The sequence below is a fragment of the Melitaea cinxia genome, chromosome 16, assembly GCF_905220565.1.
Source record: "Melitaea cinxia chromosome 16, ilMelCinx1.1, whole genome shotgun sequence".
Lineage (NCBI taxonomy): Eukaryota > Metazoa > Arthropoda > Insecta > Lepidoptera > Nymphalidae > Melitaea > Melitaea cinxia.
The window spans coordinates 4,145,345-4,160,209 of NC_059409.1; the positions used below are offsets into that span (position 1 = coordinate 4,145,345).

The following is a 14,865-nucleotide window of genomic DNA, read 5'->3' on the forward strand; positions in this document are numbered from 1 at the left end:
TTTTAAGTTGATTATTAATAGTAAAAAAGTATGAATCCATAATACACATAGGGTATATTAAATTTGAAAGTGACAGTATCTAAAATTAGATCTAAAGGACTGTTCCGTCAAGAAATGCTTAGGTCCACGATGATTAAATATTCTCCGCTGTGCGGGGTTTTAACAAAATGAAGCTAAAGGCTTAGCCCCTGAGAAAAGGCTACTAATCTACTGTGAGATTTGTAAAAACTAAGTTAAAATTTATGTACTGTAAAATATTTTTCTTTTAAAAACGCGGTACATTTAAGATTTAGTCGTCCGATTGCTAAATTTGTTTTGCCGGTAGAAAGTATTTTTAATGCGGAATGCGACTTAAAAGCATTGCAGTAACGGACAAAGCGGTTAACACAAGTTTTTCATTTAAGTTTTAAAATTCATTCACATGAAAGTGTGATTGTCTGTCAGGGCTTTCAACTTAAAGCTTACGTAACGATGTCGCATGGTTGTGTAGTTGTAAATTTGAAAGTACAATAAATTGGTAAAACAATTAATCCTTTTTTTTAATCTTTATTTTTTAAGGAGTTTGATCACGAAGTGATCATGTCACCCCTATGTGAGCTACTATACAATTAATTTATAAAGTAATCTACAAATATCGACGTCTATTCCTATTAATACTAATCTGTATAGCATCCTTGCCTCTCCAGATGTTGGAAAGGCCAGAATACTATTCCATATGCAATTAATCCTTTTTTTTCAATTCAGTAGATGTCATTTAAATAACGAAGGACATGTTTTACCGCAAACAGAAAGAAAAATGTATTTCATCAGCAAGAATTAACAAATTAAAATGAACGTATTTTAAAGGAAAGTTGTCCTTTTGTAAAAAGTGTATTTTACGATTTACAAAATTCATTTAGCAAAAAATGCCTCTGTTGAGTAATAAATGAAATATTGTTCTTTTAACATTTCAGTCATGTGATTACATATTTTATATATTACAATACAATATTTTATTTTTGGAATTGAAAATAATCTTTAAGTGCCCTGTGATGACGAAATAACTATTATTTTATAAATGCGTGTGAATCATGACTTGGTACTTTATAGGAAAAATTGTACGTTTATCTTTTTGTTTCACTTTTACTGATGCTAAAGTTGTAATTTAGTAGCTGATGTTTGAAGTTGTATACAACAACAAAAGTAGGTAAGCCGGTAGGTAGCCAATTAAAAAAAAAATAAAAAAAAAAAACAATCCGGTATTATGTAATGATGTGGTGTCATCGGACACCAGGTAGGAACGAAGTTCCTTCGGATATTATAGAAGCAATACAATTAAAAAAAAAATATTGAATTTTATATATATTTTCTAGTTCTTGTTTTTTTTTTTTTTATTTTGTTAATTCAGTTTTAAAAAGTAATTTAGGAAATTTAGTATTATAGAAAATAACAGATACCGTAAAATAAAATAAATCAAACAAAATAATAATAATAATAATAATTCAAATTATTAAGTGAAATAAAAAAACATGTGTCTTTATTTATTTTTGTCGACAGTATAAAATTACATAAATATAAAATTATAATTTTAAAAAAGTTTACTAGTAATATTTTAGTTTTACAAACGTCATATTATACAGTCGTGTGACTGATATTACGTCGCTTCCGTTATATATTTTTCTTACGGTTTTAATATCACTTTTTTTTCAGTTCGGTCACCCAGCTAAATGTCAAGCCTGCCGTAAGGAACTTCGTTCCAATAAAAGTGTTTTTAATAATTCTTATTGAAAAGAAGTCGACAAGTAACTGACAAAAGAAAATGTGTCAGGCTAATAAACGCCTTTTCCCTTCTGCCATCTATAAATTATCTATATTAAAGTTCTCACTTCTCAACTATCCAAATCTGTTTATGTTGATAAGTCAGTATTCTACTTTTAAAAACAAAGATGCGTCACAAAAGATTTATTGACCTCGGAGTAATAGTGGCTAAAAGCGTAAAACTGTTTAGATTTCACTGTACACATAGCCGCCCACGTATTTTTCACATCTTTCTAACGATGAATCACTTTTTGCTTTCGTTAATTTAAAGATATATATTTAAACCCATTGAAAGAAAACTTCGTACCGTAATATTTTAATTCGCTAATATATCGATATTTTTACCGACTTCAAAAAAGGAGGAGATTACTGAATTCGACCGTATAAATATATTTTTTTATGTATGTTCGGGGATAACTTCATCATTCATGAACCAATTTTGATAATTATTTTTTTTTTGTTGGAAAGGAGATATCCCAAGAGTTGTGCCATGATAAGGAAACTAGGATCTGATGATGGGATCCTAGAGAAATCGAGAGGATCTCTCGAAAATCGTAGTGACGACTCGTGGCTTTGTTAATTTTTTTCGTCTACTTTCGTTGTATTACGTGTCGATGTAATTGAACTCGGTTTTTTTTCGTTTGCTAGCAAACACAATTGTAGAATTTTTCTTTGGTATAGTATAAACCTTGTTGTGACGATAACGAACACAAAAAGGAACGATCCAATTTTGTGTAGTCGTTCGGACGCTATGTGCGTATACAGATTTTAGTAATTCATTTATTTTGTTTACTTCTTTATTGCACTTTTTTATATTTAAGGAAGTAGTTTGTATATCAAATATCTCCACAGTCAGTTCTATAAGCGTGAATTGAATATAACTCGCTAGTTAATATTAGTCGAACTGTCAATATACGCTAATGCCTCGACAGATTTCAATTCGTGCAAACCTCGTGAACTCTAATATTCCCGAAGAGATTCCATTCCGAAAATCTAGAGTCGGGGCGTAATTTTATTCGTCCCATACATGCTCAACGTTATTCCCAAGTTATCCGATATCCTTCGTATAAAAATAGGAAAGTTTTAAATTAAATTCTACGTAGAACATATCCACGAATACGGACGCGTTAAGTCGTTTTGAGTCAGAAATCCACCTGCAGAATGTCAGCAATAGTTTCTAAGAATTAATGAATTTTATTCTTTTATAGAATACAAGATAGCTCGTGTAAATATTATATGTATGTTCTATACAAAGAAGAAAATTTCGTGTGATACAGTTTAAAAAGGATTATTTCAATAATGTTGATCATTTTTATTTTAAGTACGCCGTGTACATATATATATGATGTAAGCTGCTCAAGTTCCGCAATTCCGCGAATTTTCGTATTTTTAAATGTGCACAACACGTTGTTTAAACAATAAAAAAACAACAGAAGATAATGTTGCATTTTTGTGTAAATAAAATAACTTAACCAAGCTTATTCATATGTGCAATTGTAGTCTGAAATACACTCGTATATGTACGTGTGTGATTCACCTTTAAAAATAAAAAAAAATCATTAAGTAAGAGCAAAGCAGGAAATAATAATCTGTTCAAAATTTGGAGCAAATTTCAAAAATAGGGAAGTACCTCAACATTGCAGAAGATCATAACTAAACATTACTGCTCTTAAGTACTATTGTATTCCTGTGACGAGTAAGGTGGCTCCTGGGGCGTGTCAAGGGTAGAGCAATCAGGTGGGCTCTCACCCTAGTCGTATGAAAAAAATATATTAGGCATCCTTAAAATAGAAATCTAAAGAGTTTGTCATTTCTCTCCTTTGATTTTTTTTTTCTTTGATACAATAATAGAAACATCTATTTAAAGTAATCTGAAGTATGGCAAATTCATATAATAAACTGCGATGTTGTTTCAAGCGCAAGAAAAGCGCAACTCTTATCCTATCACATAAATTGTATTATTTTTCGTCGATGTATTTTTATTATGAAAGCTTCTCTTCGATCTGAAAGGCAGAGATGAAAGAAATATTGGTCAAGGTCCTCTTTCCTATTTAGTAAAAATATCATATGTTTTTATTGATTGAATAGGATTGTTACGTATTATTTTTTTACTATTTGTTTACATTCACTTAAAAACCAGTATCATATTTCTTTAATCCCTTCTTTGATATCCACCGCTTTTAACAATGTATTCTGTAACAGTGCTCTGTAATGTAGTATGAAAGAGTTCGTTATTGACACGAGGATGGAATATATTTTTGTTGACAATCAACAGTCCTTTTGATGATCTCACAATAAAAATGTTAGTTTTTTTGTACAACTAGGTCGGTATCGGCAAACAAGCGTAAGGCTCACCTGATGGTAAACGATTTCGGGTATTAGGATGAAGCGCAAATAGTAACAGTGATACTTAAAAAATTCTAAAAATTTGTCGATAAATTTATTTTTGTGACATTATCAAAACCGTTTTAATTTTTTAAGAAAAATAAGGCGAACAATATTAAAATATTTTGTTTGTTATAAGTTTGAAGAATAAAAAATTATAAATTTAAATGCATTTTTTCTAAAAAAGTATAAAATCTCATTTCAAAAAGTAAACAATTTTCTATCTTGTTTATTTTAAAATAACTTTTAAATACCTAATATTATCACTTACAGTAAGGCGTTCCTGCTGGTTACTCGATAGTTAAATGACTAATAACTCGTTAATTAATCAATATACTACTTATAATAATATTACACATATAGATTGAGGTCATAATATATATGTATAAATATGTGAAAATTACTGAAATCGGAAACATCGACATTTTTTAGTTCTCTGCATCGTGTGGCATCCCTAATAGCATAATCAAATTCTTTTCCTTTTGTACACAACTTTAGTTTAAAAAGATGATTAAATTACCGTTTCTGATGCTTCGTTACTCTAAATTATACTGGAAGAGAATAATAAAATATGAAAATAAACTGTTTCGAGAACTCATCGTAACCTCAACTACGTGATAAATAGCATACAATTTCATATCTATAGCTTTGAACTGACCTACAAAACGCTATTTTAATGTCTTCCTTTTGTTGCCAGTAACTAAACATATGTTACTGTTAGCGAAGTACGTACTGCAATACGCGTTTTGCATATATAAATAATTATTATAACAACATTCAATGGATCCTAGTAAGATAAAATCCCGTGTAGGCACTGAAACATACAAAACAAACTAGATTTTGTACTAATCATATCATCATAAACTAACGACAATTGACGCGATGGCCAGCCGTGATAGCCAACTTAGTCCAGGAGATGATTCAGTCATTCCTCCTGAACTAACTCGTCAATTATTAATATCGTCGCATATAATAATTGTACTATTAACAGATATGTTATTATTTTTCACATACACTTTTATACTATAGAATTGAAATAAAGTATTTTTAATTAATAATAATGTATTTTTCAATGAAACCTTGATTGCAATATTTAGGCTAAACGTTCCCTTTAACTTTTTAAAGGTACTTTTAATAATTTCCCATCGTAAGTTAAATATATGTTTCATATTTGTTAATTTACACTTTATGATAAGCTTTGCAAGTTACCTTAACGTAATATTGTTGGTAGATTTTTGCTCAGATATCATTTTTGTCTTCGTAATAATAAAGATGATGCTATTTAGCAGATTGTTTAAAAATAAAATAAATAAAGTTTAAAAATTAAAAGATAAAGCTATTCATAAAAAAATTTGGATGTCAAAAATGTACGATAACCATACCAACAATACGTTATAGATGTTCCTAAAGCAAACTATTGCTCAATTCAAACTCGACTGGAACATTTCAACTAAAATTTTGATACACAAACGTATAGGTTATACGAAATAGTATTAAATCAAAAATGATTGCGAATACACATGTAGATTTGAAAACTATAGCTAAAGGCACGTACAATAATTTTTATTGTTCATTCGTACATTATATGAGTGTATATTTCTATGTACATACTTACATACTATATATATGCATTTACTAAGAGAGTTCTGTATTGAATATTAAGAGATCGAAAGGAACAAATAGGTCAAAAAAACTAATACTACATTTAAGCCAACCACATGTCTCAGATAATTCGTTCAGCGTTATGACATAATGCATTACAATAACTGTTATAAATATAAATATGCATCAAGTTGCCGGTGATTCATGGCAAAATAAATGAATTGAACGCAAGAACAAAACAGCGAATTGAAGTAAATATAATTATGAACGAACATTTGTCCTTTGAGTCAGTAAATAAAGGCTGATGTAATATTGACCATGTGACTGGTAGATAATGTTCCTTGACCAGATAAGTATATTAAGCGGCTTATTGGTAAAATTGCCTTTGTTAAAGATTATATAAACACTTCTAAGAAATCTAACGCCTTCCTTTACCTAACGTTTTTAAGGAAACCAAACATAAATGTCTTAATATTATATTTCTACTACAATTTGCTTGTCAATTTTGCTTCAGACTTTTCTCTGTACATATATAATATATTATATGTGTAAACTGTGACTGAATTCATATGATATAATAGTAAATAACTTCAATTTTGTATTTTAAATTATTTTGTCGCTAAACATATTGGTGATGCGAAATATTTTAATAAAGACGATGAAAGGTGAAATTTTAATTAAATATTTATTTACTTTCATCACGAGTCCTATAATACGAAAAAGAGGGCTTAGTGAAAAATTTAGACATTTCAGGATAAAACGTTATTTGTGCTCTTGCGAAATCAGCATATTATTATGTATAATGTTTGGTGTTTATTCGGATGCTAAATAAACTCATAAAATTAGTCTATCTGAGTTTCATAGTACTTAACCTTGAACTTTTAAGAATCATAAGAAAAATGGAGCAAACATTTTTTAAGGTAAAATTACTCACTTACGAGTATGTCTCATGTTCGATATAAAAGTCAACTTTATAGTTATACTATATATATATATATATATATATATATATATATATATATATATATATATATTTATGTTATAACTACACAATCTTTAGCACTTCAAAATAAAAACATAATTGTAAGTATTAATTTGAAAAATAGCTTCCACTAGTGCCAAGATAGGACAGATAATTTTCCAATGTCTGTTAAAGTGCAGAGGACACGAAGGAGATTAATTGGCGCTTTTGATGTTACAACCTCAATAATATTTTGAAGATCGTAAAAATAGTACGTATTTTGTTCAATCCTAACTTAGCCTACTAACATAACACAAACATTTAAAGTATACGCTATTCATTATAATTTAATGTTATTCTGTTTGATATATTCATGACAACAAAATGAAATCCATTATTGGTATATCCCCGGATATAAAATGCATATAATGTCACGGTTTGGATTTGTATCGGGAATGCAAATGTCAATTAATACAGGCAGAAGCGAGCTGTCATAGCAAGTTGCGCGTTTGTCATTCTAAGCGATATCGACCACCAACATTGATAGTTTATAGGAAACTGAATATATAATGTAATAACTAATATAGAACTATTATAACTAACAGATTTAGGAATAGGTATATTAAAATTAATAATTTATATTTCTTGTAATAGTGACATTTAACTTATCGATTTTCAAAATTGTTTCATTATTAGTAAGCTTTTCTACGTACATAGTGCTTTATAAAACAAAATATTACAAGTCATACGAGAAGAATAGACACCACACGTGCAGCTGAAACCGCGCTGGTTCTATAGTCACTTACAAATCAATGTAACGAAAATAATAAGTGCATAAAACTATTTATTTCGGTTAGAAAAACAATAACTCCAATAACTTTTGAATTTGAATTTAGTTATACTATTTAATTCAATTATCGAGTAACAATGGTATGTTATTGTTACAAATATCCTCTCGTTTGGTTGCGGTAAAGTATCCAAAACGTCAGACATCTAAAAAAAAACCTATAAACCGCGATAAAATGCAAAAAAGTTGTTTCATTATAATACAAATATAAAGTTAGAAGTTTCTTTTAGTTGTGTCGGGTAGTTTTTGTTCTGACCTTAAAAACGTAAACGATAATAAATGAAGCTTAGAGGTAAGCTTGCATATATTACAAATAAGATTTTGTTAAACAGAAATGCTGAATGTAGACGTTGAAAATTTCGTTTAAGGAAAAAATCAAGTGAGATTTACTGGCTTTACGGTAATAAATGAAACTGTTCTAGCGCTCTGTTTTAAAATGAAGGTTTTGTTGACGAGACAACATTTAGCTTTTATGTACTAAATGAGAAAATAGAACAGCCGACGTAATTATTGCCATCGTTAAAACTAAAGTACCTAAATCAACTGCGTGTTGCTCTGATAAAACCCTCACTAGTAAGTTATAAGCGTTCACTGTTGTACTTATGCATTCGATTATAAAAGGGTTATAACCTCTTGATATTTTTATGGGATATAAAGCTTATAAGAAGAATAAAATTTTATCGAACAATAGAATGAATAATCATAAAAGTCACATTTCTTAGCGAACAAGCAATCCAGCAATAAAATCATTACCGTGGGAGAATTTAAGTCTAAAATTTTCAGTAGATTTGTTACCGATTCAGCGTAAAGACCGCTCATTATTGTCGTTTATTGATGGCGCGACTAAAGTTTTTGGTGATCTCATTGCGACGAATTTAGAAGTCTACAACTCGGGTGAAATATTGTTAAACGTTTTTAGTACATGCAGCTAATTATGTGTATACATTCTGTAATTGTTATCTTTTGTATCATTAGACGAACAGTGGTATTTTGGAAAAATTAAAACTAAACGAATCAACAAAGACATCTCGTTATCATCATTGTGTTTGATTTTCACTGCGTGGTGCTGTTGAGTTTTTATTGGTACAAATATTTGCTCCGTGTATATGTGCATGTCCTTGTGGGTCTCCCCAGTTTTCAGAGAGCTGGTAAAGCCCTCAATCTCGGTAGTTATCAAAAGCGCTAGATTAAGCTATAACCCTTTATACAGAAGAGGCACTTATGATAGAAAAAAAGAACTAAATAAGAGATGAATATATCTTGTTCTATACCAATTGTACTATCTCGTCAATATGTGCATCCATTCAAAACTATTTCATTTATGCAATAACTGGATCTAAGCCAACATTACCTGCATTTGTATAATACGTAATTCGTGTTACGTAAAATATTAAAATTTTGACGCATCGTTCAATTCACTGTAAATAGATAAACAGTATATTCTTCTATTTTCTGTGTTCATTGATAAATTGCAATCGTTTAAACATGTTATTGTTTTGATTTTACAATTATATATTCGTTCAAATATTGCAGCCATATAAAATTCAGATATAAAATAAATGCAGCGTAATTAAATTAAAATGATGAAATAAGAATTGTCTGTTCTTTAAGGAAATAAAATTTTCAAAGATACATAACTGCTGATCTTTGTAAAAACATTTAAGCACGCTTTTCTTCGCCTAAGTGGCTCTTTTAAATGTGTTTAATGGTACTACAAGAAATTGCGTATTTTTTTTTCTTACTGTCGTCATCTTATTTTTAATAAAAATAAAGATAAGCAACATTGCTTTATTCAGTGGAATATATAACAAAGCTCATTGCAATTGTTTTTTTTTTCATAACTATATATTTATATTTTTATGATATTATAACGAAAAAAAATATTGTAATACACAATTTTCATTTATTTCTAAGATTAAATTTTATACCATTTCATTATAATAGATAAATATATAATTTGTTTGAAATTTTACAAAGAACACTAAGCATTGGAGCACCATCTGCTATGCTCATCTGTCTTTCCATAAATATTATTAAGTTTTTATGGTCAACGAATTGGCAACATAGAAATTTACATTGGTACATTTGTATATCTAAAGTACACTTGAATACGTCATATTTAAAGGCAAAAGTTTTTAGAAAATCAAAATGTGTGAAGTGTTTGTATTAAAAATGTTACAGACACTTTGTCTTAAACAATTAGGTAATTTATGCAGAATTGTGTTAGTTGAGAACAGCCGAGTCACGGACTAGACTTGCAGTATTTAAGCCAACAGAGACAAAAGACGGCGCTTATGTAATTCTAACGTTTTAATAATAAGTACTGAATACCTTACTAGGTTCTTCAAATTCTTGACCTACAGAATGTTTATTGAAATGATACATAGAGATGACTCAAATATTATTTCCTCCGCGTCCAACAGTCTGGTTGAATAGCCATGATGTCATGGGACACGAAATTAGAAATCAAGCCGCATTGCGCTACGACCATAGGATTATTCACGTATTTTATGACTTATGACACATGCAGCGGACCGATATACAGTTTCAGGTCATCCAAATATAGACACTATCGCGTAACGGTAAGAATCAAAATTCTCCAACGGTATTGCACCTTTATTTGGAAGTAGTTTCAGATGAAATGGGATTAAGGTCATACGTTAATATTAAGCCACTGTTTAATAAACTGTAATTAGAAAGTCATTTCGAATTTGAGGGTAGGTGTGCAAAAGCAACCACTAGATCTGCATAGTAGATTTATAGCTAAGCACGTTTCAATTACCATTTAAAACGGATTAAAATTGTTGCGTCTGTGTAAATTGTAAGTTTGTAAATTTAGTGCTAGTTACAAATTAATTTATGTTATCTAAAGTGGTATTATTTCAACAGAACATTAACGAATTTAATAAATAAATACTCTAAAGCGTAGGAACTCTTAAGATTAACTCAAAGTATTCTTTCTATAACGTAATTTCAGTTCCTTTTAAAGCTTTAAAGCTATGTCTATAAGAAGATTGTTGTGTAAGTGCATTGAGAACTTCCCGCGGTGTGTTTGAGATAATACTCAAAGACCAGGCTCCGATGTTTTAAAATAAAACAATACCCCTTCAGATAAATATATGACTGTCGAAACGTTATCAGCAGGATGTCGACCCCACTAGGGGTTCTGTTGAAGTGATACAGTTCTAAAAATGATTATGACTGGAGAGTTTATTGAAGATATTTATGAGTTTTGATTAAGTAAAATTTATTTCATGGTTTTTATTTTAACTTGTGTTTGTCCTAAAAGTCTTTGATAACTTCATTTTAAGTATTTATTTTTACAGAAATAAATCGTAACGAAGTAAAAATAACAAATTTCGTATTTTAAAAGTTATAATTAGTATTATGTTATCTATTTACTTTATTTTATTTATTTGTAGGGGTTTTTTGATTTTAAAGGGGCCATATGATAGTTTAATACAATTGTAGTTTATATAAGTGGTCATTTAATCTTATAATTTATTCATCGTGGTATGATGTATTATTATCAATGTCCGTATTAATTATTTAGTTCACAACCATAATTCACACACAACTTATGAAAAAAAAACAAAAGATAATTATAGACCCCACAGGGGCACGAATTATTAAGGCAGGGAGGAATCGTTTTATTAGGTACATTAAAGTATTATTTACATTAAATAGTTACATATTTTTTTCATAATTAAATATCATATCCGCTAACCCGCAGTGGAGCAGCGTGGTGGATTAAACTCCAATCCGTCTGCTACATGGAGAAAGAGGCCTAAGCCCAGTAGTGGGGTGTTACAGGCTAAATCATGATATAAAATATAAGTATAATTTTTTATACCTATATATACACACTACAATCATTACATCATAAAACGAGGATCTCACCATTGTTGTCACTAACATTCAGAATATCACTGCGTCATACCTAATTGTAAAGATTTCCTGTCTTGAAATTTCCTTTGAGATATAATACTTTCTACCTTTAAGAAAATTTATTTCGTTGCATGTGATAATTAAATGTGTGATTTAGACTGTTAGATAACTATCAGCATACAAAGAAATCTAATTAATAATTTTTACGTTTCGTTATCGAACTAAGCGAACCGTTTATATTAAAAGTAATAAAGAGAGTGTCGTTTTAATATGAGTCAATTGATAGTATATTATTTTAACAGTCAATAAACACTTCCATTATATTAGGGGACCCATTGACTTGAGCAATTACTCATTCTAAATGAAATGTTCATATTTGCATTAATATACGAACAGGATTGTTTAGTTGGTGACTTTAAGATTATGGAGTTGAGGTTCAATTTGTATTAAGTTCTAATTTTGATGTGATGATATTTTTTTTTGGTTGTTTGTCATTAAGTAACATTTAAGTACATATTAGTAGATCAAACTCGTCTTAAATCTAAAGCCGTAATATTAAGGTAAATTAATCGATCGATTTTTATTATTAAACAGCAATAGAAGTAAATGTAGTGAAATCAAAAAATATTAATAATAAAGACATAAACCATAATTATTATAAGACGAGAATAACGGACATTTTTTTATTTGTGTACAATTAAAACCACAAACGTGACATTTTCCATACGAATATATTAATGTTGTTATAACCAATATCTCTATTAATATTAAAGAATACAATGCAATAATAAAATAATAAAGCATCTAGATAGTAAATTTTGAATTAACTTATTCCATAACATATTTTATAAATTTTCGCTGTACGTAAGATGTTATGACTTAGGTTACCTAATATCCAGTGCTTTGCCGAGTCGCCGGTGGGCTATAAATTCTCTGTATTTCGGACTTTCATAAAGCCGGGGCTTGAAAACGCTTTCACGACAACATCTACGTAATAATATATTACGAGTAGATACAAAGGATGGAAGTAGGTAAAATGAAATTTTTTAATGTTTCAGACACGAATATTTCTACTTTACACATATGTGTTTAATATATAAAATATTATTGTGTTAATATTAACACGCTTGACTTGGGGAGTAAGCTGGTGAATGCGTGACGAGAGCGTTACGAAAGTGTGATCGGGCGAGGTGAACGGAAGATGAGAAGTAAATATAAGTTAGTGAAGATAATAGAAGAGAGAGTTGCGTTTCGTATGTTTTACTTCAGTCGTGTGGTCTAAAGCACCTTTTATCTAAAGCACATTTGTTTTTATTTTTTTATTTTTGTTGTATTTTAGAATAGAAAAATATAGTCAAAGTCAGTAAAATACAGTCAAATTATTTAAAAAAGTATCATCGAAAATAGGAATTCACTTTTTAATATCACTTTAAAAAGAAAATATTTTGCATTGGAAATTCGCGTCTCCCAGTAATAGAAATTATGGCGGAAATATTTTGCCTCGCCTTCATCAATTCGTATATATTGTAAGTAAAAATGCAGCTGTTTCCATTTTTAATAGAAGTGTTGCATAAATTTTAGTTTACAATTGTAAATTAAGAGGTGACATCGGTAGTCGCTGTAAAAAGATGAATATTTTTATACTTTTGTTTTCATTTTATCTGCTGTCGCTTCGTTTCCTTGCTGAGTTTGTCAGTCGGGATATTCTTGTCTACAGATACATTTCATTTCTTTTTTAAAATCAAAAACGTTTTGAAAACACTTATGCATCCTTTTTAATTTATTGTACATGTATTACAGCTTACGATAAATTACCACTAAAAAGTTATACAATTACACGTTATAGAAAAGTTTGTTTTTGTGGCTTTTGTCACATAAATAACAATTTGTGCTAGTAACTTAATTTAACAAATAAAATATTCCAGATAAAATTAATTATAAAAGCTATTTTTTTCGTTGAAGTTGATCTTATTTTATATAGTGTGTTATATGATGTTTGTTATTTACCTGAGTAATCTGTATTTTGTAACTAGCTGCCCGGACAGGCTTCGTTCTGTCAAAAGTTTTTTTTCGGCGGGTAGACATAAAAGCGTACAGACGTGTTTAAGTAGCTCCTCGGTTTTTATTAAATTTTAAAATATTTATGCCTCAGATGTACTAAGGTTTACTTATCCAGTGCTTAAGTTGACTGTGTACTTACTCACAAACAATATTTTCTTAACACATTATGGATTCCTCAGTTGAACAACTAGCGAAGAACTTTGAAGAGATGTCCTCTATGTTTGATGCCAGAATGGCTGAGTTTGAAAAAAACCTCCTTCCTTCTAGTTCAAGTGCTCCTAATCCAACTGTAAAGGCTTTAGCTGCGGAGTTCTACACATTCAAGACTTTTATTTGGAAGTCACTTGGTTTGTTGAAGTCTCAATTGGAGCTGGTTGCGAGTGGAGTGGACCGATTGGAGACTTATTCCCGTAGGAAGATTCTTCTCTTTCATGGCATCAAGGAGGAGAAGGATGAAAATATCTCCGAGAAGATTGTACAGGTCTTAACTAAACAAATGACGCTATCAGATTTAAATCCTGACACAATTGAGACCTGTCACAGATTGGGTGTAAAGAGAGAATCTGCCAGGCCTATTCTTGTGCGATTCACGAATATGCAAGCACGCTCCATGGTGTGGAGGGCAAAGACTTTCTTAAAGGGCACCAAAATAACTATAACGGAATTTTTGACAAAGTCCCGACAAGATCTATTCACTGCTGCTCGTAGTCACTTTGGAATGAGGAAATGCTGGTCTGCAGACGGTGTCGTGATCATTCTTCTCCCAAATAAGTCCCGAGCTAAGGTAACTTCGCAGTCGGAACTCAAACAGCTGATGACACAATTCGCTAAAACTGATTAAAACTATCATATTTATCTTTGTTTACATCTTTTTGATTTGATCGGTTTATAGTGTATACGTATCGAATAATAATTACGTTTGCAGGGTAGCTTCAAACTAAATTATAACTTTTTCATTTGATTCTGTACTTATAATCAGTTGTTTCTCTTTTTTCATAAACTTAATTTAATATTGTGTCAAATGTCAATTGTCAAAAAGTTAGTGTTTTGATTACTACTGTCATTGAGGTAATGTCAATGCTTTCTATGCACAGATTCAACTTGTGCTTATAAAATATTTAACATATATAGCGATGTTATACTCTGCTTATTGACCTATGTTAAGACCATTATTTTATTTACTACCCTGCGTACATATCAACTGGTAATCTGTGTTCTTTTAATGATTTAATAATTCTTATCCTTTTTTTCTTTGTATTTTAAAAAATGTAACTGGTTTTCTTTTGCAGTCAATTTGTGCATGGGAATGATGTATATATTTTTG

General features: G+C 29.8%; 1 long non-coding RNA gene across 1 annotated transcript; it reads right to left on the minus strand.

Moving 5' to 3' along the window:
- Positions 1-13,576: 13,576 nt before the first annotated feature.
- LOC123661147 lies at positions 13,577-14,614 on the minus strand. Its single transcript, XR_006744310.1, has 2 exons — positions 14,459-14,614; positions 13,577-14,374 (listed from the first exon to the last, which is right to left on the minus strand). It is a non-coding gene; the product is annotated as an uncharacterized LOC123661147 (long non-coding RNA).
- Positions 14,615-14,865: the final 251 nt, after the last annotated feature.